General features: G+C 46.2%; 1 long non-coding RNA gene across 1 annotated transcript; it reads left to right on the top strand.

The window, feature by feature from the left end:
• The first annotated feature begins 605 nt into the window (after positions 1-605).
• LOC119843162 lies at positions 606-20,229 on the top strand. Its single transcript, XR_005288880.2, has 3 exons — positions 606-743; positions 15,692-15,803; positions 19,334-20,229. It is a non-coding gene; the product is annotated as an uncharacterized LOC119843162 (long non-coding RNA).
• Positions 20,230-24,529: the final 4,300 nt, after the last annotated feature.

The raw sequence follows: 24,529 nt of genomic DNA, 5'->3' as shown, positions 1-24,529 counted from the left end.
CCTAACAAATGACCAACTATTGGGAACTGTGACGCCAAACTAATGGGTCTTATTGGCATTTAGCAAGAAAAGTATTTCTTAAAAGAAAAAAGTCTACAGGACATGCAGACATTACACTGTGTATAGGACTATTTCAGACCTCTCAGCACTGAAGTTACTCAACCTTGGTGTGACGGGGTATACCAGACCCTCTGAGGTCCCCTGCTGGAGGCCTCATGACTCTGCCACATCCCACCCCAGAAAAGGGCAGTAGACACGGTCTTCCAAGCCAGAGGCATATTAAGGGTTTGTGGAGCCTGTGGCCAGAGCAAACGAGGGCCTCTCACCCCTTCCACCTGCAGTATCCTCCCACCCCCTTCCACTCGTCACTCCTGCCGGGGAGCGGGGTCAGTGTGTGTGGGCTTCCCCCATGCCCTGACCATGCTTCCTGGCAGGAGCGCCAGGTGGGCAGAGCAGGTCGGGGTGTACAGGCCCCGTTGGCCCAGTGGCTAATCCACCACTGCTCCAAGCTGTGTAGTGTGGCTGTGTGAGATGTAGCCAATCAGGGCCCAGCAGCCTAGTATAAGAAGAGCTGCAGCGCCAGCAGGTGTTCAGTTTCTTGCTGGAGCTGGACAAGTGTGAATGGTGCATGGATGGCTGATGAAGCTGCAAAACCTCCAACAGGGCAGTGCTGCCAGAAGCCGGGGAGAGCGAGAGGGAGCCCTGAGCTGGTTGCTGGAACTCCATTAGGACAAGGCCCTGAGGTAAGGGTGAAGGTGGCACAGGGAAGTGGCTCAGGGGATTGTACCAGTGATACCATTTATTTATTTACATGGACGCAGTGGATGGTTGCCATCTATAGGGTCCCTGGGCTGGGATCCGGAGTAGTGGGCAGGCCTGGGTTCCCTTCCTGCTCCTCTCCAGCCATTGGGAAAGTGGCCTGGACTTTGAAGCACCCCAGAATGGGAGTTGAACTGTAGTGGCCCAGCTTGATATCTGCAGCCCAAAAGGACCTGAGAGGGTGAAGACATTGGCCCCAGGGTGGGAGCCCTGGTGCTCTGCTCTATTCCGGAGCAGGGACAACTTGAGAAAGAGGTTACATAGGCTAACAGAGAGGGGCCTCTGTTGGACTTGTACCCCAGAAGGGGTTTCCTTTGTTTTTATTTCACATACGCACTGTATGTGACTTGGCTGGAGGGCTGAGTCACCGAAGACCCACCACAAACTGATAGAGGGTGAGTTCAGGCACACACAAAGACATGGGGGATGCTCGCGAGAGGTGAGTGCACCTCATTATGCTTGGCCAGAGCTACCCAATGTTATACCCTTTCCATCCTGCCTTGTCTTGTTGCTGCAAAATAGGCTGTCTGCCCCATGTCTTTGTTGATCTACCTTCACAGTAAGTGCTGGTCATGCTTGGGAGGAGAGCCCTACCATGGTTAGGGAGTGTTTTGCTGGTTCCCTGTGGACTTATCCCTCCACAGCTGGGTTTCCAAGGCTTCTGCCTTCTATAAAAGACTTGACAACACAATAACCCACCTCTTCTCTCTGTAGATGGCTGGATACAGCTCCATTCTGGTGCTTGACAATGGTCCTCTGACTAGAAGTAGAAGTTTGAATGTGGCCAGCTGGAATCTGAGCACCTGCCAATAGGGATAGCATGGGGTTTAGAAAGAAACAACTTTTTCCCAAGGGCAGGTTAGCCCATAACTGCCTGCTGCAAGGTTTCTGTCTTGAAAGCAGCCGGTGCTGGCCACTTTCAGAGACAGGATACAAGAATAGAGGGATTCCTGGTCTGAGTCAGTCTGGCATTTTCTATCTCCCCAAATACTGATACACTGAGTAGAAGCATATCATGCAACCATACCACTACTATGCTGACTAGAGCATGCCTCCCATGGGGTTTAGAGTCTCTGTTAAAACACAAACCAGTGTGTCACTAGATTCCCGGGAACTGACTTTTCCCAGCTTTAACTGGTCAGAGAATTACTTCTGAGATGAGCACAATGGGTCGCGCTTTTTTTTTCCAGTGGGCAGCCTTCAATTGAAGCTGTGGGCACTCAGCACTTTTGAAACCCAGGTTCAATGTGACCCACAGGGTCATGGACAGAGGTGTACTCTTTCTCTTCCCTCACTGTTCACTGGATGTTGCATGGCACTCAGCTATTGGGCTTTCATCCCATCATTGCTCAGGGATGCCAGTCTTCAGAAAAGTCCTAGATCCAATAAATCATTTGCTACATATTTGGCCTGGAGTGGCTCTGGACCAAGAGGGAAATACTGCATTGTAGGCCCTGAGGGAGGAAACAGCCTGTCCTACCAGGGAAATGTGTGCCTTTGTAGAAAGAAACCACCACGGGGCATTCTCTTGTCCTCTGTAAGGAAAATTTGCAAGGCACTCTGAGCAATAGCTGAACTTCTCACCCTTTATGAGCTGGAGCAGCCATAAACCAGTAACTCAGATTAAATAATCCAAGTGTAGTGTGGGAAATGTCTGTGCTCCTTGGAATGAGGCATTGGCGGGCGGGAAGGGGAGGGAGGGGAATAACTATCCTCCATAACTGGCATGGGATGGGCAGAGGGGGCGAGCCAAGCATATTCCATGATTCCTAAAGAGCCGAGTCATGCTTCCTTCACACGGGCGGGACCTCAGCCACACCTGCAGTACCCCTGCTGGAGTCAGTAAGGCATTTTGTTTGAGTACAGTGAACCGGAGATGGCTGCTGGAACTAGGGTTGCTGGAGTTGTGGCAGCACCCCCTGGCTTGAAGTGGTTTCCATCATAAGCAGTGTTTACAGTTTGGTTCAATGGCTCTCAGCACTATACAAATTTTTCAAGCACCGCTGCCCACGCTGTACTGGATTTTTACTGGAAAATAAAGGGGGAGTGTGGAATAGGTTCTGGTGGTTTGATCTGGTGCTTTACTTAAGGGTAGAGCACAGGCGATAGCACTGGCGGTGGCACTGAGGAAAGGCTAAGTCACCCCCACAGAATTCTTTGAGGGGGGGCTGGAGTCTGAGCGGCAGTATCAGTGCTCTTCCACAGCAGCTCCCCCGTCCCATTGGCCTGTGAGCTGTTCTTGGCTGGGAGGGGAAACAAATGATTGCTCCTGGCTCAGAACTGCTGCAAAGGGCTATAAAGGCCCCAGGAGGGCTAAGACCCTCTTTTGCTTCACCATTTGCTTCATGCAGGCATGGGAGTTTCTCCAGGCTGACTACAGTGTTGGGACTCTGAGGTTGAGTGTTTTGGAGGGGAAATAGCTGTTGTTTGATGTGGGGGAGGGGGGATAGTGAGAGTGCATGCAGGGGGAAGGAGAAATGAGGGAAAGATTAAAAATGAGTGTAAAGTATCCCTGAGTAGGAGCTAGGCAGGGGGGGATAATCAGTTGCGGAGGTCTGGGAGAAAAATGCAGAATCCCATAGTCAAATCTTTGAGAAGAAGGAAGATTGGAAGCAGAATGGGACTTGGAAGGAAAATACTAAATATATTTTTTTAAAATTAATCAGAATGAAGCGACCTGAGGAAAAATGCTGAGAACTTTATTTTTTTCCACCAAACAATGCCCCTCCCTTTAGTTTAAGAAAAAGAGTGTAAATAGAAGACCCAAAGACGAGGGTGAGCAATATAGAAATTAACTCTTCTTATGAGAGAAGAAGAGCTGTTTAGGCATAAACAGCTGACAGAAATGTCCATACATTCAGAGCAATTATGGGGAGGCAGCGCAGTCTTGTGGTATCGTCACTGGCCAGGGAGTCAGTGCTCTGGTCTATGCCACGTGCTGTGTAATTTTAGGCAAGTCTCTTTGCCTTTTTGTGCCTTTGTTTCTCCTTCTACTCTGTATCTGTCTTCTCTGTGTAGACTGTAAGCTGTCTGCAGCAGGGACGGTCTCTCAGGAGGTGTCTGTACAGTGCCTAGCACAGTGGGGCCCTGATCCCAGTTGGAACTCCTAGGCATGACTGTAATAATTTGTTGCCCCTGTATGCTCTTTTTTGCTGTTTAGTGAGTTGCAAGAAGGGAAAGAACAGTGGTGAGAGGGAAAAGGTGCATGAACTGAAAGAACAAAAGGACAAGACAGTATCAGTACGTTAATTCTTTGTGTAAACTGTCTTAGAAAACTGGCTGCAAAAATGTTATAAACATTAAGCTTAAATGTTCAGAGAGACTGAGCCCCCACAGCTGCCAAGGGACTCAACTCAAGTTGCAGATGCTCTTCACTTCTGACAAACTCAATGTTGCTTCCCCTGCTGCTGAAAAGGGGAGTGAATCTTGCACTGCATTGGTGCTGCCACACAAGCTGCCGCAGCACAAGCAAATTAAATTAATCGGCCCCTTTTTAAGCAACCTTCTGCTTGATATTTGCTTGCTAGAATAGGGCTGCATCACTTTCACTCCATTTGATTGCAGGATTCAGAAAATGTGTTGTTCTGTTATGAAATGATTGTTGTTTTGAAGTTCAGTGCTGTGTGATAAGATTGCCATTACACCTAGAAAGCAGCAGAGTGACTGGAATGTTCCTAGAACTGCATTGCCCAAAACTGACATGTTTGTGGAAGATAATGCATGGGTCACCTGTAATTATTTCTAATATGGGAACACTGGGAGAAGAGGAAGTGGAATATAATTGCCCTTCTGAAAAACTCCTATAGGATTTAATAAGGATGAAATGAATAGGGTCAAGCACAAATTAAATAGTCCTTTCAAATTATTTCAAGTTTTATAAAAAATTAAGATACAATTATACCTTTTCTATAGTTTGTAAACCAGCCTATGGAATTGTATTATGTGTGCAGTGTTGTTGTAGCTGTGTTGATCCCAGGATATTGGGACAAGGAGGGTGAGGTAATATCTTTTATTGGACCAACTTCTGTTGGTGAGAGAGACAAGCTTTTCACTTACAGAGCTCTTCTTTAGGTCAGGAATTATATGACAGGAATTTAGTTCATCACAATGTAGAGGTTTGGTTTAAACTTCCTACACAAAGGCTTTAATTTTCTGTCATTCAATAGGATTCTTCCATTAATATGGATCCTAAAAAAAGTCTTATGTTCAAAATGATCATGAGATTAAAAATCTGAGTTACTGTTTTAGAATTTCTCACTAGCTAGGGGTGCATCTGCAGGCAGACACAAAATTCCAGGCCAAGAGTTGAGACTAATGTTAGCCTAATGTCCAAATTTCTTCCTAATTATACAAACCCCTCTCCTTTTTATTACTGCAGACACGCAATACATATATAAAAGCAACTAGGCAGCTATCATTGACCTCTTCACACACTGAAGACAGTTATATGCTGGCAACATTGTACCCACCAAATAGCTGAGCAATGAACTTGTTGGGAAAAAGTAGAAAGAGGAGTTAGATCCCTACAGTCCATGGCTTATGGTAGAGGGAGGTGACTTCCTGGTGCATTACCAGCTACCACTACAAGCACTTCTGTTGCAATGTCCATATGGAAATGTCATACAGGTCCTGCAGCAAACCTGAAGGAAAGTGAAACCTTCTTTAGTCATATGCAATAAAGATTACCAGTCCTCCCCCACCCTCACTTATTAGTGGGCCTGCTTTCATGCTGGCATTTCTTGTTCCTGTGATTTATCTCTGAAAGCTATTGTTGTTCTCCTAAGCCCTCACTAAAACTGAAATGTTGCAAGAAAGCAGGTGAATTTGGGCCTTGTAAACCTACCTAGCCCTTACCTCAATTTCCGGCCAGGTACCTAATAAATAAACAAAACCCATCTGATATCATTGTTTGATCAGCTCCAAAGCTCACCCGGCCACAGTGGGTTGGGTACAGTATGTACTAGTTCATTGTGGGTAATAAAATCTAGTCTCCCTGTGAGCAAATGTCTCCTTTAGAACTACAGGGATTTAACACAGCTGTTAAAAGGCTCAGAGGGTTTCCTATAGCAGGGGTTCTCAACCAGGGGTACACAGAGGTCTTCCGAGGGTGCGTCAATTCATCTAGATATTTGCCTAGTTTTACAACAGGCTACATAAAAAGCACTAGCAAAGTCAGTACAAACTAAAATTTCATACAGACAATGAGTGCTCTATGTCCTGTACACTGAAATGTAAATACAATGTTTTTATTCCAGTCAATTTATTTTATAATTATATGGTAAAAATGAGAAAGTAAGCAATTTTTCAGTAATAATGTGCTGACACTTATGTATTTTTATGTCTGATTTTTGTAAGCAAGTAGTTTTTAAGTCAGGAGAAACTTGGGGTATGCAAGACAAATCAGACTCCTGAAAGGGGTACAGTAGTCTGGAAAAGTTGAGAACCACTGTTCTAGAGCATGTCTTATCTTGCTCTGTCCAGGTTGTTAGCCGGAGCTAAAGGCGTGCATCCATTCTGGCCACTGACCCAGCTTTTCCCTAGGTGCTGCTGTGTAATATGCTATTTGACAGGCGTCTCTACATATTAGTGAATAAATCTGTGTTCCCTTGCATTCAAACACTTCTCAGTATAAGGCAGTAGGCTCAATATTTCCATTCTTGTGCTAGCAGCTTGTGAGATTTACAATGGGTTTATGTGATGTGGCACTGTCATAAATATAAAGGGAAGGGTAAACAACTTTAAATCCCTCCTGGCCAGAGGAAAAACCCTTTCAACTGTAAAGGGTTAAGAAGCTAAGACAACCTCGCTGGCACCTGATCAAAATGACCAATGAGGAGACAAGTTACTTTCAAAGCTGGAGGGGACGGGGGAAAACAAAGGGTCTCTCTGTGTCTGTGTGATGCTTATGCCAGGACCAGAGCAGGAATGCAGGTCAGAACTCCTGTAAAAAGTCAGTAAGCAATCTAGTTAGATATGTGTTAGATTCTGGTTTGTTTAAATGGCTGATAAAATAAGTTGTGCTGAATGGGAATGTATATTCCTGTTTTTGTGTCTTTTTGTAACTTAAGGTTTAGCATAGAGGGATTCTCTGTTTTGAATCTGATTACCCTGTAAGGTATTTACCATCCTGATTTTACAGAGGTGATTCTTTTACTTTTTCTTTAATTAAAATTCTTCTTTTAAGAACCTGATTGCTTTTTCATTGTTCTTAAGATCCAAGGGTTTGGGTCTGTGTTCACCTATGCCAATTGGTGAGGATTTTTATCAAGCCTTCCCCAGGAAAGGGGGTGTAGGGCTTGGGGGGGATTTTTTGGGGAAAGACTCTTCCAAATGGGCTCTTTCCCTATTATCTTTGTTAGACGCTTGGCGGTGGCAGCAATAAAGTCCAGGGAAAAAAAGTAAAATAGTTTGTACCTTGGGGAAGTTTTAACCGAAGCTGGTAAAAATAAGCTTAGGGGGTTTTTCATGCAGGTCCCCACATCTGTACCCTAGAGTTCAGAGTGGGGAAGGAACCTTGACAGGCACTCTTTTTGTTTGTATTGGGCTAGCACTTAGATGCCCAGCACCATTGTGCTGGGTGCTGTACAAACACATAACAAGACAGTCCCTGCGCTAAAGAGCTAGTAATCTAAATATAAAACAAAAGATGACAAGTCGATATGACCAATAGATGACGGGAAGCATAAGGTAATGTGTTGCCAGTTCTCACGATTTTAAACCAAAAATCATGAGACTTGTGACATTTCTTAAAGCCTCCTAGAGTCATGTGATTATGTGAAAATCTCAGCTTTCATTTAAAAAAAATCAATAATCTCCAAAACCTGAAGAATGTCCACTTTTTTAATTCATGATTTTGGGAGGCCTGACTCATGATTTTAGGAGACTGGGGATAGTTTGTACCAGGAAATAGGTTCATCCATGTTGCAGGGCAGGAATGGTGTGGGGAGTAAAGAAAATGTTTTGAAATTGCTTCATTTACACATCACCTTCACAGGCTGCAGGGACAGGAAAACACAAGATAATCATGGAACTATGCAGCCATTAGCAACTACATAATCAGACTGGGTTTGGGTTTTCCACTTCAAGCTTGTATTGAACATCTTGGCTTCATTCCTATTCTGTAAGTTTTCTGTTCCAATGCTGAATTCACCCTCCATCCCCAGCCCAACCACTTCTTTCTCATAGGGAACTATCACTCTGTTAGCGGCCCCAGTGTTTCAAGTCAAGCAGAACCTCTTTAGACAAAAGCATATGGCTTCCAGTTAGAGCCGATCACCTTTTAGAGCCAATAAAGCCAGTAGCTAGTCACCTGATCTGGTATTTCAAGGTACATTAAGCAGCACATTTCCTCCATGCTGCTCACTGGTGTTCTAGGCATTAGCAAAATTAAACCTCAAGGAAGTGAAGCAGCGGCATAACTAATAGAAATGACAAGAAGTGTGTAATGGGGGGACTGGGAAGCTTAAGGTTTATTCCTCCCCACCCAAAATAAACCTAGTAGCTGGTGGGGTTTTGACATGCTCCCACACCTCCTTCATCATATTATTGTTACTGTAGCACTTAGAGAACCAAATAAGATTCAGGATCCCATTGGGCTACCTGCTGTACAAACCCTTAGTGTGAGAGAGTGCCTGCCCTGAACAACTTGTAGTCCTAAATAAATGTTTTGGGGGAGAGGAGAGGAATCAGGCACATGGAGGGGAAGCAATTTGCCCCAGGTGACACAGTGGGCCAGTGGCAGAACTGGGAATAGGATCCAGGTATTCTGAGTCCCAGTCCAGTGCTCTAGCCCCTAGTTTATGCTCGCAGAGTTAACCTTCATCTTCAGATATTTGTAATTGCAAACTCTGGGCAGGTTTGTGAATCAGGGTCAGTTAAAGGCCCTTCATGTAAAATTTAGGTTTTCAATGCGCAGCCTGACATTGAAACTGTCTGAGATAGTGCACTGAATGTTGGGTTCATTTGAACCCTAAACCCAAAGCAAACCCCTGGCTGGCTGGGCTGCAAATACTTGCAGATGCAAACTGAAGGAAACATTTGCATGGACCCGATGGGGTGAAATAGCAGAGTCCAGCACAGCTCTGCTTTAAACTACGGTGCTGAAGGAGCCTTCCTAATCCACCCTGCCATCTCCACTTCATGCACTGGTTTTGAATGAAAAGTTTTGCATATGCATTGGAACCTGGTCTGCGCTTAGCACAGATGTGAAGGATGATGTGCTTCCACTTGGTGGCTGGAACAGATAACTCAGTGCAGCAGTGGGGTGGAACTAGCAAACCTCAAGTTATCACAAGGAATAGTACCAGATGCTGCAGCCTCACTGGAATGTAGTCAGGCACCTTGCCATTAACAAGGGTGCCAATTAGGGGGGTCAAGGGAGGGTTTGTCTACACTCGCAATTTACAGCGCTGCAACTTTCTCGCTCATGGGTGTGAAAAAACACACCCCTGAGTGCAGCAAAATTCAGTGCTGTAAAGCGCCAGTGTAAATGGTGCACCAGCTCTGGGATCCGCACCTCTCATGGAGGTGGGTTTTTCAAAGCGCTGGTGCACAAGCCATGTGACTGCAGAAGCCACGTTAAAGCACTGCAGCGTTTTAGCGTGGCCAGTGTAGACTAGCCCTTAACTACAGTACAGCATTAGTGTGAAACATACGTTCTGCAGAGGTGAGGTGTCCCTGGAGCAGGGAGTCAGTATTTTATTTACAAACAGAGGCAGGGTGATTAAGATAAGAAAGGGCTGGTGATTATGTTAAGGGTATGAAATTTAGCTTGTAAAAGAGGAATCCCTCTGTGGAGGGCGGGGGAGAGGTTCTTTTAGGGCTAGTCTATACTGGCAGCATTGCCACGGCAACGCTTTAACATGCCTTGTGTAGTTGCAGCGGAGAGAGCTCTCCCAATGCTCTAAAACCCCACCTCCATGAGGGACGTAGCTCCCAGCACTGGGGCACTGTTTGCACTGGCGCTTTACAGCACTGAAACTTGCTGCACTCAGGGGTGTGGTTTTTTACACCCCTGAGCGAGAAAGTTTCAGTGCTGTTAATTGCCAGTGTAGACAAGCCCTTAGAGAGAACAGGGGATTCAGACGAAATACAGCAAAGCACTGAGCCTAGGTTACATTCAGAAAAGTGGAAGATGGGGTCAATCCCAGGGAAGGGCTAGCAGTGCATAGAGAAGTTCCCACTTTACCTGTGGTACATATATGGTCTCATCACCATAGTATATGAGGCTGCACCTCACAATGTCTAACCTATTTCTCCTCCCAGCCCCTTGGTGAGGTAGAGCAATGCTGTTATCCTCATTGTACAGGTGGGGCATTGAGGCACAGAGAGACTAGCAGCCAGATTTTCAAAGGTATTTAGGCACCTAGTGGGATTTTCAGAAGTGCCTAGAAGTTTAGATGCCTTGTAACCCCCCCCCTCCCCCCAGATATCTAGCTTCATCTTTGGGTGCCTAAAAACCTTTGAAATTCTGTTCTTAAAGCACTGGCCTGGGGTCAGACAGGAAGTCCATGGGGGGAGTAGAACCCAGGTCTCTGAGGGCTAACTCTGTATCTAGCAGACCAGCCTCTTTCTCTGCTGCATACTGCAAAAAAAGAGGAGTCTGATAGATGGGAGCAAAACCATGGTGGACATTTCTCTGAGACTCCAGCACACGCTCCCAGGATGGAGGTCATGGCTGACCGCATGAAAAGCAACACAGAGGTTAGGAAGGATGGAGAATGAGAATCAGATGAGAAGAGATCACTTAACTCCCCAGGGGTGGCAGGTTCTGCCCCATGCTGTGTTGTACAGCAATGGCTGCTGTATAATTTAACATTTTAACTGAAAACCATTTTGTTCAGTCATTTTTTGTTCCAAGTTTGAGAAAAGGAAGGAATGAGAAAGTGTCATATAAGTATCCAATGTGTTTATGCCTCAAATTCTTAGGGTTTCAGCTGTATTCAGGCCAATTCCAGAACAAAGAACAAAAACTGCATCCACAAAGTCTATAAAGTCGATGATTATTGTCATGATTTGCATTATTCACTGGGTACCATCTCTGCGCTCAACACTGTTCAGAATATGCCAGAAAATCCAGTTCCTGAGCCAATGCATACAAGATGTGTAACTCTGGATAACATGGCTCAGATATTTAAGTATGAAGTGTATAGTGATTGACCACATATTATCACATGTTCACTGATGTTTATATCTATGAGTGGAGGCACTGATGTCAATAGAAGTTTTACTTGATTAAGGACTAGAAGATTTGACCCTCCAACTTTCTTTCTAAAGGTAGAGCTGCCCAGAGCTCCTGTGCCCATTTATTTTCCTTTCCTGCCTGCAGTTGCCCTGATATACCTCAGAAGTCTCAATTTTTTTCTCAATTTTAAAATATAGAATTTTCATGGACTTTGGTTTTAAATATTCTCCTGTGAGAACTGCCATTCAGTTGCTGTAGTGTTGTGGTTAAAGGCTAGTTTACTTTCCAGAAGGCTCTTAAACAGAAATAAAAGCAGAGTTGCCAACTTTCATGACTTTTGTCATGAGTCTCATAATTGTTTTTCTTAAAGCCCCAGCTCATGGAGTCAAGTGAATATGTGATGATTTCAGCCTTCATTCTTAAAGAAAAATGAAGTTTCTAGTCCTCATGGCTGTGGAGAAAGCTTCAAAATGTGACCCCAGTGTACTCAAAAAGCAGGAGGCAAAAAAAAGAATCCCAAATCTGTTATTTTTACATAATCTCATGATTTTAAAGCCAATCCCATGATTTTTGTTGAGCCCGATTCATGATTTTTGAACATTTGGGATTGGCAATACTGTGAAAGTGACTTGAAAGTGTCACCTTCACTCCTGTTTAAGGTTGGTTTCTAATCTATTATTTGTAGTGAGGTAACACCCCTAGAGCCCCAGGCAGGTGCAGTATAAACTCGGGGGGCCTTGCCCTAGTAGTCTGTTTCCAAAGTTAAATGATCTATTCCAAGCTTGATGAACTGGAAAAAAGTGATAGGTAGGAAGTAATCTAGATTTTTCTACAATTGTTTCAATTGTATTCAAGAGTTAGTAACAAAGAATATACATTAAAATTTTAAACCTAATCAGTATTCCTTTAGTGACTTGACACAAGATGTGAGAACATGTTAGTATTAGAGCTGAGTGGGTCTAATATTTATTTAATCCTCTTTTTTTATATAGGAATTAGATACAGTACCCGATCAGCTAATTTCTAAATTATTATCTGCAAAAAAAACCCTAGAGTTTTCAGGTGCGAAGTAGCCCATGGAATCACAGTTAAAGTTGCACACCCCACTTCACTTCTACCAAAATCTGAAATAGCATCCCTGGCCATTAACCCCACAAGAGGGAACTTGGGCAGTACAAGAAATCAGAGGCTGGCAAGCTAGTCCCACCCTCTAAAATCCCATCTGGGTGGGGATTGGTGTCTGGGGGTTATGAAGGGAGCACTGATGCTGCAGGTGAGAGACTCTCAATCAGTGTTCGAGTCTCTTGGTGGAAAAGGTGGTTCTTGCTGCTTACAAAGATGTTTAATATTTGCTTATCCCCTTACTAGCTAAATGCTACTCCAACACCCATGGCAATATAACAAGTATGTGATGTAGCGCTGTGCATACCAAAGAGCATATACCTAATATACAGTGAAGGAGGAGTGTCTCTGACATCCACCCCATGCCAAGCCACTCCCTAGAGCTAGTATATCTCCTGGTTATGCTTCTTAGCATCATCCCTGGCTGCACAGGGGGCCAGAAGTGAAGGGGTTAAATCTGTTCAATTTGTGAGGTGGTTGTTTTGGAGCATGTTGTGAGACCCTGTATGAGCTGCGCTCTGGGGATAGCTGCACACTGATAAGGCCCTTTCTCTCAATAGGATTTCCTGTCCTGGTTAAATAGAGGAAAGGGCCACTGGAAGCAGAGCAGCAGCAGACCCGTGTCCGGTGCTGATCCTGAAAGACCAGTGCGTGCTTTGATTTTGGTTTTATAATTTTTTTTGACGTAGCTTTTTCAGAAAGAGAACACTAGCAACGTTGGCAAGAGCCAGCAGCAGGGGCTTGTCAAGGAGTGTGAGGGACCTGGACACTCAACAGCCTTTGGTTTCCACTGGGATTCAGGTACCTAACCCCTTTGGCATGGCTGTTGGTGGGAAACTTGTGCATTCCAGCTAGCATGACTGGTTCCCAATTCCATGAGCACCAAATGTCACTTGGATAATGTTATGGGATGGAATTTCAGCTGAACACCAGAGAAAACTCCTGGGGCTGAGCTGTATTCGAGTGGAACAGTCTCATTGACCTCAATGCCCATGACAGGTTTCAGAGTAGCAGCCGTGTTAGTCTGTATTCGCAAAAAGAAAAGGAGTACTTGTGGCTCCTGAGAGACTAACAAATTTATTTGAGCATAAGCTTTTGTAAGCTAGAGCTCACTTCATGCCCATGATGACAATGTTGCCCCAGAAGTCTTCACTAGGGGTAGCTGTGGGGGATGCTGCCGTGTGTACTGAGCTTGGGTGTCTTTACTACTATCATCTGAGCAAGGTTAGGCAACATGGTGTTAAATCCACCTCAGCCCCGTCTGTACTACATCTGCTGCTGCTGCAACAATGGTGAATTACAAGCACCATGTTTGCCAGTGTAGCTGCACCTGTTATCAAAGCAGTTAAAGTCCAGTTGCTCGAGTGCCTTGAAACGCAATAAGACAAAGCAATGGGGAGCATACTGTAGGGAAGAGTTCTTCTCTGGAAGGGGGGTGGACCTAATAAGTCTATTCCATTTTATTTATATTCTCAAGTAGCCATCCTCTAGCATCACTCATGCTCCTGAGCCCTGTTTGCAGTGCTGCGTCCCCTGTGCTGTGTCTCAAGGAATGTACATCCATTACATTGCATTTCAAAGCCAGGACTGTGCTCCCTTCTTCTTTCCTATTGCTGGGGTAGAGCAGCAACTACAATTTCACCTGAAGCTGATCGAGCCAAATGGCTACATCAGGAGTAGCAGAATTTATTTCAGTAATGTCTCCTTCATATTTATAAATTGAGCAGTAGGTAGTGATATATATGTTCGGTGGTCTGTCATGGAAAACAAGTTATTTGTCACTGGTGTATGAGAACTTAATGTTGCAAATACCTAGGGTTGCCAGGGGTATGGTTTTCGACCAGAGCGCCTGGTCAAAAAGAGACTGGTGGCTTAGGTCAGTACCGCTGACCAGGCCGTTGAAAGTCCAATTGGCGGCACAGTGGGGCTAAGGCAGGCAGCAGGCTCTTTGACTGCCCTGGCTCTGTGCAGCTCCCCAGAAGTGGCAGCATGTCCGGCCCCAGGCACAGGGGCAATCAGGGAAGCTTCACATGCTGCCTCCAGTGCCGGTTCCGCAGCTCCCATTGGCTGGGGAGTGCAGCCAATGGGAGCTGCGAGGTCAGCGCCTCTGTGCAAGGGCAGCATGCACCACGCAGAGTTGCATGGCCATGCCTCTGCCTAGGGGCCGGACATGGCACCACTTCCAGGACCAGTGCAGGACCAGGTCTGGTAGAGAGCCTGCCTTAGCTCTACTGCATCACTGACCGGGAGTCACCTGAGGTAAGCGCTGCCCAGCTGGGGCCTGCACCCTGAACCCCCTGCTCCAGGTAGGAACCTCCTCCCGCACCCCAACTCCCTCCCAGACCCTGCCCCAGGTTGGAACCCCTTCCCTCACCCAAACTCCCTCCCACAGCCCGCATCCCACACCCCCTTCCACACCCCTACCCCAGCCCTGAGCCCACTCCCACACTCCTAACCCCTTGGCCCCAGCCCAGAGCCCCCTTCTGCACCCTGAACCCCTCATTTCTGGCCCCACCCAGGAGCCCTCAAACCCCTGTCCCACCCCATTTAAAGTGAGTGAGGGTGGGGGAGAGCGAGCGATGGAAGGAGAAGGGCTGGAGTGAATAGGGGTGCGGCCTCAGAGAAGGCGTGTGGCCTCAGGGGAAGGGGTGGGGTGAGGCAAGGGTGTTCTATTCAGTGCAATTAGAAAGTTGGCAACCCTACAACTACCCCTTTCCCATATGACTATGCTCTCTGGCCTGGAGTAATCGGAAATCGACAGCCAAGAAAGCCAAATTCCTCTCTGGATTTAAGTCAGCAGCTCGATGGAGTTGCAGTTGTAATCTTCATGAGCATGCGTAACTGCTTGAGCTCATTAATGTATATCCCACAGCACTGCCTGTGCTCCAGTCCCTATATCCTTGAGCTGCAAAATGAACACGTGCATCATGTGGCATAAAACAGCTTTAATGTAATTACAAAGCCTTCTTATCCTGTTACTGGGGGATCTGATCCCTTAGTTGCCTTTGGCTTTAGGTACCATTTTTGCAATCTGTGTAATTTTTTACACCTGTCAAATAGGGCAAACAGCGGTGCAGGCAGGAGTCTTTTGTTTGTTGTCATGTTCTTAATGGCGAGTTGAAGGTAATGATGGACTCCCAATATTTTTAACAAGGAGCTCCCACAAAAACTCCTCTTACCATTCCCTTCTTAACCTATTATCTGAAAGCCTTCCTTCAAGCACAATAGCTACCTTTGGAACTAGCCCCTCCTATTAAAGTTAATACTTGTTTGCCACGCTCTTACACAGACATGTGCGTTCCCACTGTTCTGTCCCGTCCCCTATAATGCTAGGGGAAATAATGTCAATTTGGAGTACCTCAATTTATGGGTACCCAACTAGAGCCATTGAGGGTTTGATTCTCTGCCCCCCCCCCCGTCATGCTCAACAATCTCAATGCTCTGCACCTCTGAAAATCAAGCCCAAGGCATCGCAAGTTACACACCAAAAACTGAGGGTCACTCTTGGAAAATTTGACTTATTGGGTATCTTCTGACTGGTAGACAGAATTATTCTGTTCTATTTAGATTCTTATTCTATGCCCATCTGCCTGGTACCTGGACGCCTTCCAGAAAGAGGTTCTTGCTCAGTGCTGACTCCAAATGCGAATAGAAAATTGCCTCACAGCTGGATAGAAAGGTAACCTCCACATTGGTCGTCTATCCATTTGCAATACTCCTCCTCGACCCAGCTGCTTGAGTTTGCAACAGCAGCTCCTGACCTTGGCTTATATTGCTTATTAAAATAAACAAACTGGGGGATAATTCTTAAAGGTAAAAGCAGTCGGGCCCTTCTGCATCATCCTAAGCACTATTGACAGCCCCAGCTGGACAGCTGCTGTCTCTGCTTTACAGACTATGCTGGGAATGTTGCACAACTGAGGAGGGCTTGCAGACCTGTCAGGACATCTCATTTTTAAAATCTCTTTTCTGTCCATGAATATTAGCAGCACACTCTTGCTCTCAAGCTGCAGTTGAGTCCCTGGGTTATGGTTCTGTCTGAGCTCTTGTATATGTCCAGCTCTGTAGTGTCCTTTCTATTTCTGGCTTCCATCCAGCACTTGATTCCCCTTTTTTTTTGTTGTTGTTGTTGCTCCTGTTGTATTTTGCTTTGAAAGAAGCAAAATGCTGCTCGTGCACAAGAGAAGAGTGGAATCCGCCCGCAACTATTAGCAGAGGGATGTCCTGGAGGAGGCGACTGGACAGTATGTTTGGGAGAGAAGAGGGCCTGTGGAGAAAGGAACTATGTAGCAAGGGAAGAGGAGGAGAAGAGGTCCAGGAAGAATAAGGACAGGCAGTGGAGTCAAGGGACCAGAGAAGCGAGGGGGGCGGGGGCCAGGAATGAAGACCAGATGTAACTAATGTGACTTTCTTTTTCTCCCATAAAGAAAATAATCCTCTTATGTGAATAGACATAATATATTAATCCAGAGGTTCTCGAACTGTGGTCCGTGGACCACCAGTGGTCTGCGAGCTCCATTCAGGTGTCTGCGGATAGTTCCCTCTAAGATGCATGCCTCAGCAGCTGCACATGAGAGAATGAAGGGCCACCCACCTAATTAGTGGAGCCATGCAGGCGTGGCTCCACTAATTAGGTGCCTGGACCCTGGAGAAGATGCACATGTAAGGTGAAGTTGTGGCCTTGGGGGAAATAGTGGGTAGGTGGGAGGGGGCAGTGAGGTGAGAAGCGGAGATAGGGAGAATGTGGGACGTGTAGGGCTGCAGCGGCCAGAGAAAGAGGTGACTTTCCCCAGCTCCAGGGCGGTGATTGCCAGGGAGAGACCCCCGGCCCTTCCCAGCCCCAGCTTCGGGGCTGCCACAGTGGGGGAGAGAGGGCAGATCCATCACATTAGAAAGGTAAGACTACTAATATTAAAATATGATTTGTGTGCTTTTATTTGTAGAACAAAAAAAAGTTTATTATTTTTATATATATAGCACTTTTATCCAAAGCTCTTTACAATTGTTAGCTAACTGTACAAATAACATTTGGAAAGATCATTAAGTGGTCCACCGCGACCCTCAGCAATTTTCAAATGGTCCATGAACAAAAAAAGTTTGAGAACCACTATTAATCCTCCCCTCACGTTGCTGTTCCATGTAAGCCATGACGGCATCTGTCATAGGCAGCCAGCGTGATCATGAATGGAAGAGGGGGCTGTGCATAAGGGAGGCATGCCTGGGATGATCTCTCTGTGGAGATGTGGTCCATGCTGTGGAAAAGTTTGAGACCCCCTGTGTTAGGATAACTTGCTCTCCCTCGGACCAGATGCTCTTCTAGGCCCCAATCTAACTCCCATTGGAGCTGACGAAAGAGGCTTTCCATTGACTCCAGTGGGAGTTGGATCAGACCCTTAGGAAACAACGTGAGCTGTGTTCAAGCAGGAAGCCAGTGGCTCTGCCCATGACACAAGTATTCTCATTTGGGAGTGAAGAGGGAGAAGAAAAGGATGGTTAATGGAACAAAGGAACAATGGGAAGAAGGAGAGAGACAGTGAACAAAGCAGGGGATGCAGATGGAGAGAGTGGAGAAAGTAGCAGAATGATGATGGCTAGAAAAGGTGGGGGGGGGGGAAACGCTCTCTGCAGACACATTCATGTGCCAGTGCACATCTGAGTCTGAGGGAGGTACTGAAGTTGGCAGTGAAAACTGTCCTCTCTACTATCCCTCCTTGCACAGAGATCAAGCAATTGCAGACAGCAACCGTGGGCCTTGTTGTCTCATCACATCAGATTTGCTTCCATGTGCATGAACAAAACTCTTTAGTCTCCGTCTTAATTTTAAAGATTGGGGACAATGTGCAGTTCATTTTGTTAAGTTTCTCACAGCATCTGCTTGAAATAGAAATGACTCATCAGTTGTAAGATACAACATGCACCTGCTTAAGATCTTCAGTGACTTCAGCAGGGCTGGCTTGGGGTGTATGCCAGCTTAGAATGGTCTCTGAACACCCTCAGGTTTGGTCTATCAGGATCTTAGCAAGGATGATGGTTCTGCTTTGCACACTTTTCCTGTGATGAGGATGGGCACCTCTCTCTACTTCAGTAGAAACTAAACAAATGCAAAGCTGGAGACTGCAGGTTGCTTGAGCTGCTCTATAGTCAGCTCTCAAAGCAGAAATCTGTTCTGCATTTGGGTGTAAACCCTCCTTTATGATAGTTCTAACACTACCTTGGGGCCAATGAGTTTGCTCTTGTAAATTTCAACACTGATATGACTGTAGATGTTGGACTATTGAAAATGTACATACAGGTCTTTGCCCTATCACGTGCACATGCGCACAGTTCTGTGCATGCTCAAGCAAAGTTCCTCTTGAAAACTTATCCCTCAATGCCCTATGGGGCACTAATTACTAAAGACAATTGTGGTAAATACATCCCACTCTGACCAATGAAGTCAAGAATGCAGATGACAGTTATGCTGACACAGATGACTAAATTTATGGCCATTAACAAATTCAGCAAATTTACCTCCATTATTCCCCTAAAGCAAAAGCCTCGCAAATCATTTGCAATTGATTTCCATAAAAATCACCTACAAACTAACCTAGTTTCACAATAACACAATTTTTTCAGTTTCAGTCATTGGAAGATCACAAAGAAAACATGTTAAACCCAAGGCTGTAGCAGAAAAATAAAGTTCTAGCAAAACAAACTTCTAGGCAACTTTGTAACTATCAATTTATTTCAGAACTTCAAAGAGCTAAGAGATAACACGGCATGTTTCTCCATCTGGTAGGTAACATTACAAAAATGCAGACTAACTTGTCTCTAACTTCCCTGGCCGGAAAACATCTCTGAGCTGAGAGATGAGGCAGGGAAACTACTATGTGTCAGAAAAATTATGAATAAGAGTAACGCTTAGAGAGCTTTCTCCTGCAGAGGATAGGGAGGCAGATCTTGATGTTCTGCTACTGCATGAAACTAAGCTAGGTTGACCAGCTGTCCCAATATTATCGGGATCGTCCAGATATTAGGGGCTTTGTCTTATATAGGACTCTACCCCCATTCTCCCCCGTCCTGATTTTTTCACACTTGCTATCTGGTCACCCTAAACTAAGCTGAAAGGAGCACTGTGTGTAACCTGAAAGCTATTTAAAGGAGTGACATTGAGGGGTTGAAGTGGGAAAGATGCATAGCTTTCCTTGTCTCTTTCTGTTCCCTCAAAAGAATCCAGTGTCTCAACTCTGCCATATCCAGAAGTTGTTGCATCCAACAGTTGATTGTAAGCGGGTCTCAGTCTAGTTCCTGGAGAAGATGTGTCCACCAAATCACAACCGCCATCACACTTCACACCTTTATTGTCAGTTGCTACAGCGAGGACAAGAATGTAATGGATGCTGATGCTGAATTCCCTGGATCAAGAGACATTGGCATGACATTGCTGGGGAAGCTTGCTCTACTACAGCCTGTTGCTGAATCTGTTCTGACACTACACAAATGCCTCTTGTCTCCAGAACTTTGAACCTGGCACCTTTCACTGGGACTAAATTAACTTCAAAAGAGTTTCTGTAGCAATGGTGGGGTTTTATGAGAAGGGTAAAGACAAGGCAAGAGTAGTGCAAATGTCTGGCATTAGTGCTTTTGGAGAAACTAATACTTAGGGTGTCTACTTTCGGCATCTATTAAAATACTGAGGCAGAACCATGGATTTCTGCCTCCATTCTTCAGTCCCGTTTGTAGGTCATCAACTTAGTAAAGTAGGCTTTCAGTGAAAGAGAAAGTGTGCCTTTGCTCTGGGTAAGTAAACTTCCGTATGGTTGTGCTTGGGTGGACATCAAATATAAGGAGCTTGAAAATCTTCCACCATATCATTGATGTTTTGAGGGATGGGTGGTGTGTATGTATTGTGTGTGTCAAGCTGTTCTGCAGTGGATCAAGAGCATGAGTACCAGCCTCAGGGCAGACTGTTAAGAAGCAGGGCATAGACCCAATATGAGCTGTAAGTTCTACACACAGGACTTGTCCGTACTTAAAATTCTGCAGCTGCCCTATTCTAGAGCTTCAGTGAAGACATTAGCTATGCTGACGGGAGGGCTTCTCCTGTTTCAAACCATTTATCCATTTCTAAGGGCATGTCTACTTACAACCACCACAGTAATTACTGCGGTTGTTCATATCCATACTACCCTCCTTCTGTCAGCAGTATGCATCCTCACCATGGGATGACTTAAGACGGGTAGTGTGGGGGCTGAGAGCCCAGGCTCTCAGCTCCATATGCAACTCCCCACCAGGATCCCAGGTGCCATCCTCTCAGCTCCCTGGCGTAGCCGGGCTCCCGTCTGAAAGCGCCACACCTGGAGTCCAGGGGGCTCCCCGACCCCAGCCAGGCTGTGCCCTGAGCTCCCTGCAGGGAACCCAGTGGCTGCACTGAGGCTCCTGAATCCCTGCTGGGAGCCCGATTGCAGCAGGGAGCCAAAAGCCCGGGGAACAGTCAGGCTCCCCATGGGGAGCCAGGGGCCTCTGGGCAGCAGCCCAGCTCCTTGTATGGAGCCGGGCAGGCATTAGCCTGGCTGGCAGCAGGGAGCCTGGAGCACCCGGATGCTAGCTGGTAGAGCCCTGTGTGGATACAAAATTTATATCTGCCGATATTCGTGAAGCTGCAGGTCTCTAGCGACAATGAGCAAGACCAGCAGGGCCATGGCCAGTGACCAGGCCAGGAACCGCAGCAACAAAAGCAGCAGCATGTTGTGTCACTGGTCACAGGGGAACCAGCACCCAGCCTGAGCATATCCTCTGGTGTGGCTGTACTGGCCCCAGTCTTGCCCACTGGGCGGGCACCAGGCTCAGCTGTCCCTGGTCACATTAGTGTATGCAAGTATTTTGCACGCTCCCGGACAGGAGTCCCATCCGTGCAGGCACAGATTGCTTTGAGCATTTGCTCTTCATAGGGTGCTAGCAGTCACCTGGTGCCAATATCTGTTCCCCAGTTAGATAACTGAGATTTACCAATAGGAATAATGTGCTTTAGGTACAAGTTTGTAAAGATGCCAGCAGCCATCCTGATAACCAATGGTCTGAGCACGTGGATTCCAGCAAATTGAAACTGAGCTCTGTGTGTTTGTAAATATAGTCACAGGTTCGTCCTGTCAAGTACATGACCCGCTCTAACCACAAGTGCAATAGCTCTCTCAGTCCAAAGCAGAGACAGTGAAAGATTCTCTGTCCACACACACCCATCCCTTCTGGAAGATAGGTCACTGCTACTGATGGCCTCCATAGAAATCCCCCTGAGTCTGGGGCAGGGAAGAGAGAAAGGAAGGGCAAATAACTCCCCAAAGATTATTGGGATGATGCTGCACCTGGCATAGCATCACAGTGACTTTTTTTTTCCTAGCCTACTTTATACTTCCCTCACAGTGAAGTCCTCCATAGCATTCAATGGAGTCTTCTCAGTGCTGCCAAATGCTGAGCTGGCCAGTACCACTCACTGAACTCCTGTTCGCAATGTGCTGTTGCAAAGAGACCTCCCTGCTCTGGCCCGCATGCTTCAACTAGGTCAGCGAAGCCCCCCACTTCACCCTTGTGTCCGCCCTGAAGCTCTGCCCCCTGGGCTTTGGGTGGGGCATGGTCTGTCTGCCCTTACACTGATACAAATCCTCAACAAGGCCTTGGCCCAAGAGACAAAATAGTTACCCTAATTATTATTTGGGCTTCTATAGTGCCTTTCATCCTAGGACCTCAGATCTCCTTAGAAAGGAGAGTCATTATCCCCACTTTACAGATTGGGAGACCGAGACACAAAGAGGGAAGTGACTCAGGAGCAGGGGAAGGTCTCTAAAAGTGGGGGGCCAGCTGTGCCCAAACTGTGGCTCTGCCCTTGCACCACTGTTTCCCCCGAGGCCCCTCTCCCATGCTGCCTCTTCCCCCAAGACCCCGCCCCCTGCTCGCTCCTCTCCGCCCCCTCCCCCCATCACTCGCCCTTACAGCCAGTAAAAAGTGGGAGGAACCATGGCCAACCCTGCTCTGGGGCCCCAGAAGTGACTTGTCCAAGGTCATGTAGCAGCTCAGTGGCAGAGCCAGGAATACACCCTAGGTAATCTTGGCTTCCAGTATGCTGCTCTGACCACTAAACCAGGCTTCCTCCTTGTAGACTCCCAGAGAAGACAGTAAGTTCAGTGGATAGAGCATTGGCCTGGGAGTCAGAAGACCTAAGCTAGTGCCCTAACAATGGATCCTAACTTGGGATAAGAGCATTTGTTGCTCCATGCTCTCAAAAGACACAGTTAAGCGGGCATACACTGAAACTGGCTTGCCACTAGATTAGGCCACTGGTCCCTAAGGCACCCTTTCCGTGGCCGCCTAAGAGTGCCCATGAAGTTGCTTTTGCTATCATTGAAAGGGTAAATTCCATTTAACTGTAAATGCTAATGCTGCCCCATGGAGAGTAAATGACAGTATCCAAGTTTAACCTTTCCTGCTGAAAACAATGTGTGCACACAGCACTGAAGTGGCCCTGGTTTGTAGCATATAGCTATGCCTTGCATTAACTCAAATTCCTCTCTCTGATAAAGTCACTGTGACACCTTGTCTTGTGCATCACAATTCACTAGACTCCGCTGAAGGCTCCTTCCTTTTGCAGTTGACTGAAAACTGCGGGGAACATTTGTCACAACTTGGTTCTTTTGCATCAGCTTATTTTCCACATTGGGTGCTGGTCTCCAAGGTTCGTCAGCTCTTAATGCAAGAGCCATCCTTTCACAGAGATGCAGGAAATTAATTCCCTTGCAATTAACCATTGCGAGGGGTTTTGTTTCTTTTAAAATTTTATCTACTGTGTCTCTCAAGCAACACAGATTTTTCTGGGTTCTCGCAGACTGCACTGCCTTTATTTCATGCACTAGAAACCACCCTAATAAAAAAACCCCTCATCCACGTGCCATTCCTTTTTTCATGACTATCCTTTTTTCATGGAGCTGGACTCCCAGCAAGTGTGAGGGTTCCACAGCTGGCTCCCCCCCCCCCATGACTTCCATCTGCTAGCTCCTGAGGGCAGGCAGGGCCCAGCCTCTTTTCCCTGTTGTTACAGTCCAGGAGAGAAGCCCTTCCAGCTGCTACAGGATGGAAGATCCTAAGGCTTGCAAAGGAACACACACTCTCTCTGGTTCATTCCTTACTCTACAACGTAGGGCACATGAGTGCTGCACTCCCATTTGTATTGCCTCCTCTGGGATTCTCTGGTATAGCTGGACCATCCACCTGCAATCAGCTATGAGATATATGCTGCCTATGCTGCCCTTTCCTCTTCTGTTCTCTGGCCTCTCTGGGGTGGTGGCTTCCCTGCTAGGCCTAGATCCTCTGTCAGTCAGTCAGTCCATGTTGGTGGAGGGTTTACAGATTTGTCTAGCATCGGATTTTCATACTATGGACCTTAACAGTCCCTTTAAGACTTTGTGAGAGACACAAAATTATATACCCATATACAGAAAAACAGATAATATGCATTTTCTGGCATACCTCTACGTTGTCTTGAATGGAGAGTGTTTGTGCAAATATGCATGTGTATCCATGCACATGCATGCCTGAAAGTTGCACACGTTCTTTCTGCTCCTAAATGGTCTGCAAATAGCCCCTCCTGTGCTAGTTGAAGAAACTGTGTGGGGACGTACATCTGCTCTGAAAATCTATAGTGGGAAGCCAGGCAGGTGGGCTGGAGAAGGTCCTGGGGAGAAGCTCTGCAGTGAAGCAGAAACTAAGGTCAGGGTAGTTTTAATGAAAGCAGTGCCTATCGATAGCCTAATGAAGTCCCTGGTTCAGTGTTCAATGAAAGTGGTTTTCTGCGATTCTTTATCGTTTTCACATGATGCAATCATTTAAAAGGAAGGGAAGCAATTAATTCAAACACAGCTTTAAAGCTTTTTTTTAATAAAGAAAAAAATAACACTCTGGGACCAAGCCTGCCTAACAGAGTCCAATGAGAGATTTTTTTGTTTTTGTTTTTTTGAATATACAAGTAGTGCAAGATCTGGCCTGCCTTTAGTAGGACTAATAAGAAGAAGAAGATTTATTTAACAAGCTCTTGTAATACATCCAGCTTTAGGGCAGATAGAAAGAGATGAAACACAACGTATTTTGAACAGTAAGAACAGAGGAACTGTTTGCTGAAAGCTCCCTCTTCTCCCATTGGGAAGCCCGTTTTTTGGCACACACCGAGCACTTTTCGCTAATCACATTAGCGGAGGAACCTGTTCTCATGCTAGGGCTGGGAGTTATTTTGAAGCATTTATGTTACTAAACTGTATACATGGTTCTGTTTGTTTGTCTTTGCTTTTTGAATTTTAACCTCCTGAGAAACATCAGAATGTCTGAGGAGTCTGTGGTGAGCAAAGAACCCACAGCTCAGCTGCCCAAAGATGGGTTAGTCTG

The sequence above is a fragment of the Dermochelys coriacea genome, chromosome 14 (genome assembly GCF_009764565.3).
Source record: "Dermochelys coriacea isolate rDerCor1 chromosome 14, rDerCor1.pri.v4, whole genome shotgun sequence".
NCBI classification, from domain to species: domain Eukaryota; kingdom Metazoa; phylum Chordata; order Testudines; family Dermochelyidae; genus Dermochelys; species Dermochelys coriacea.
Note: the sequence above shows the minus strand (reverse complement) of the source record. Positions and strands in the feature narration are given on the sequence as shown.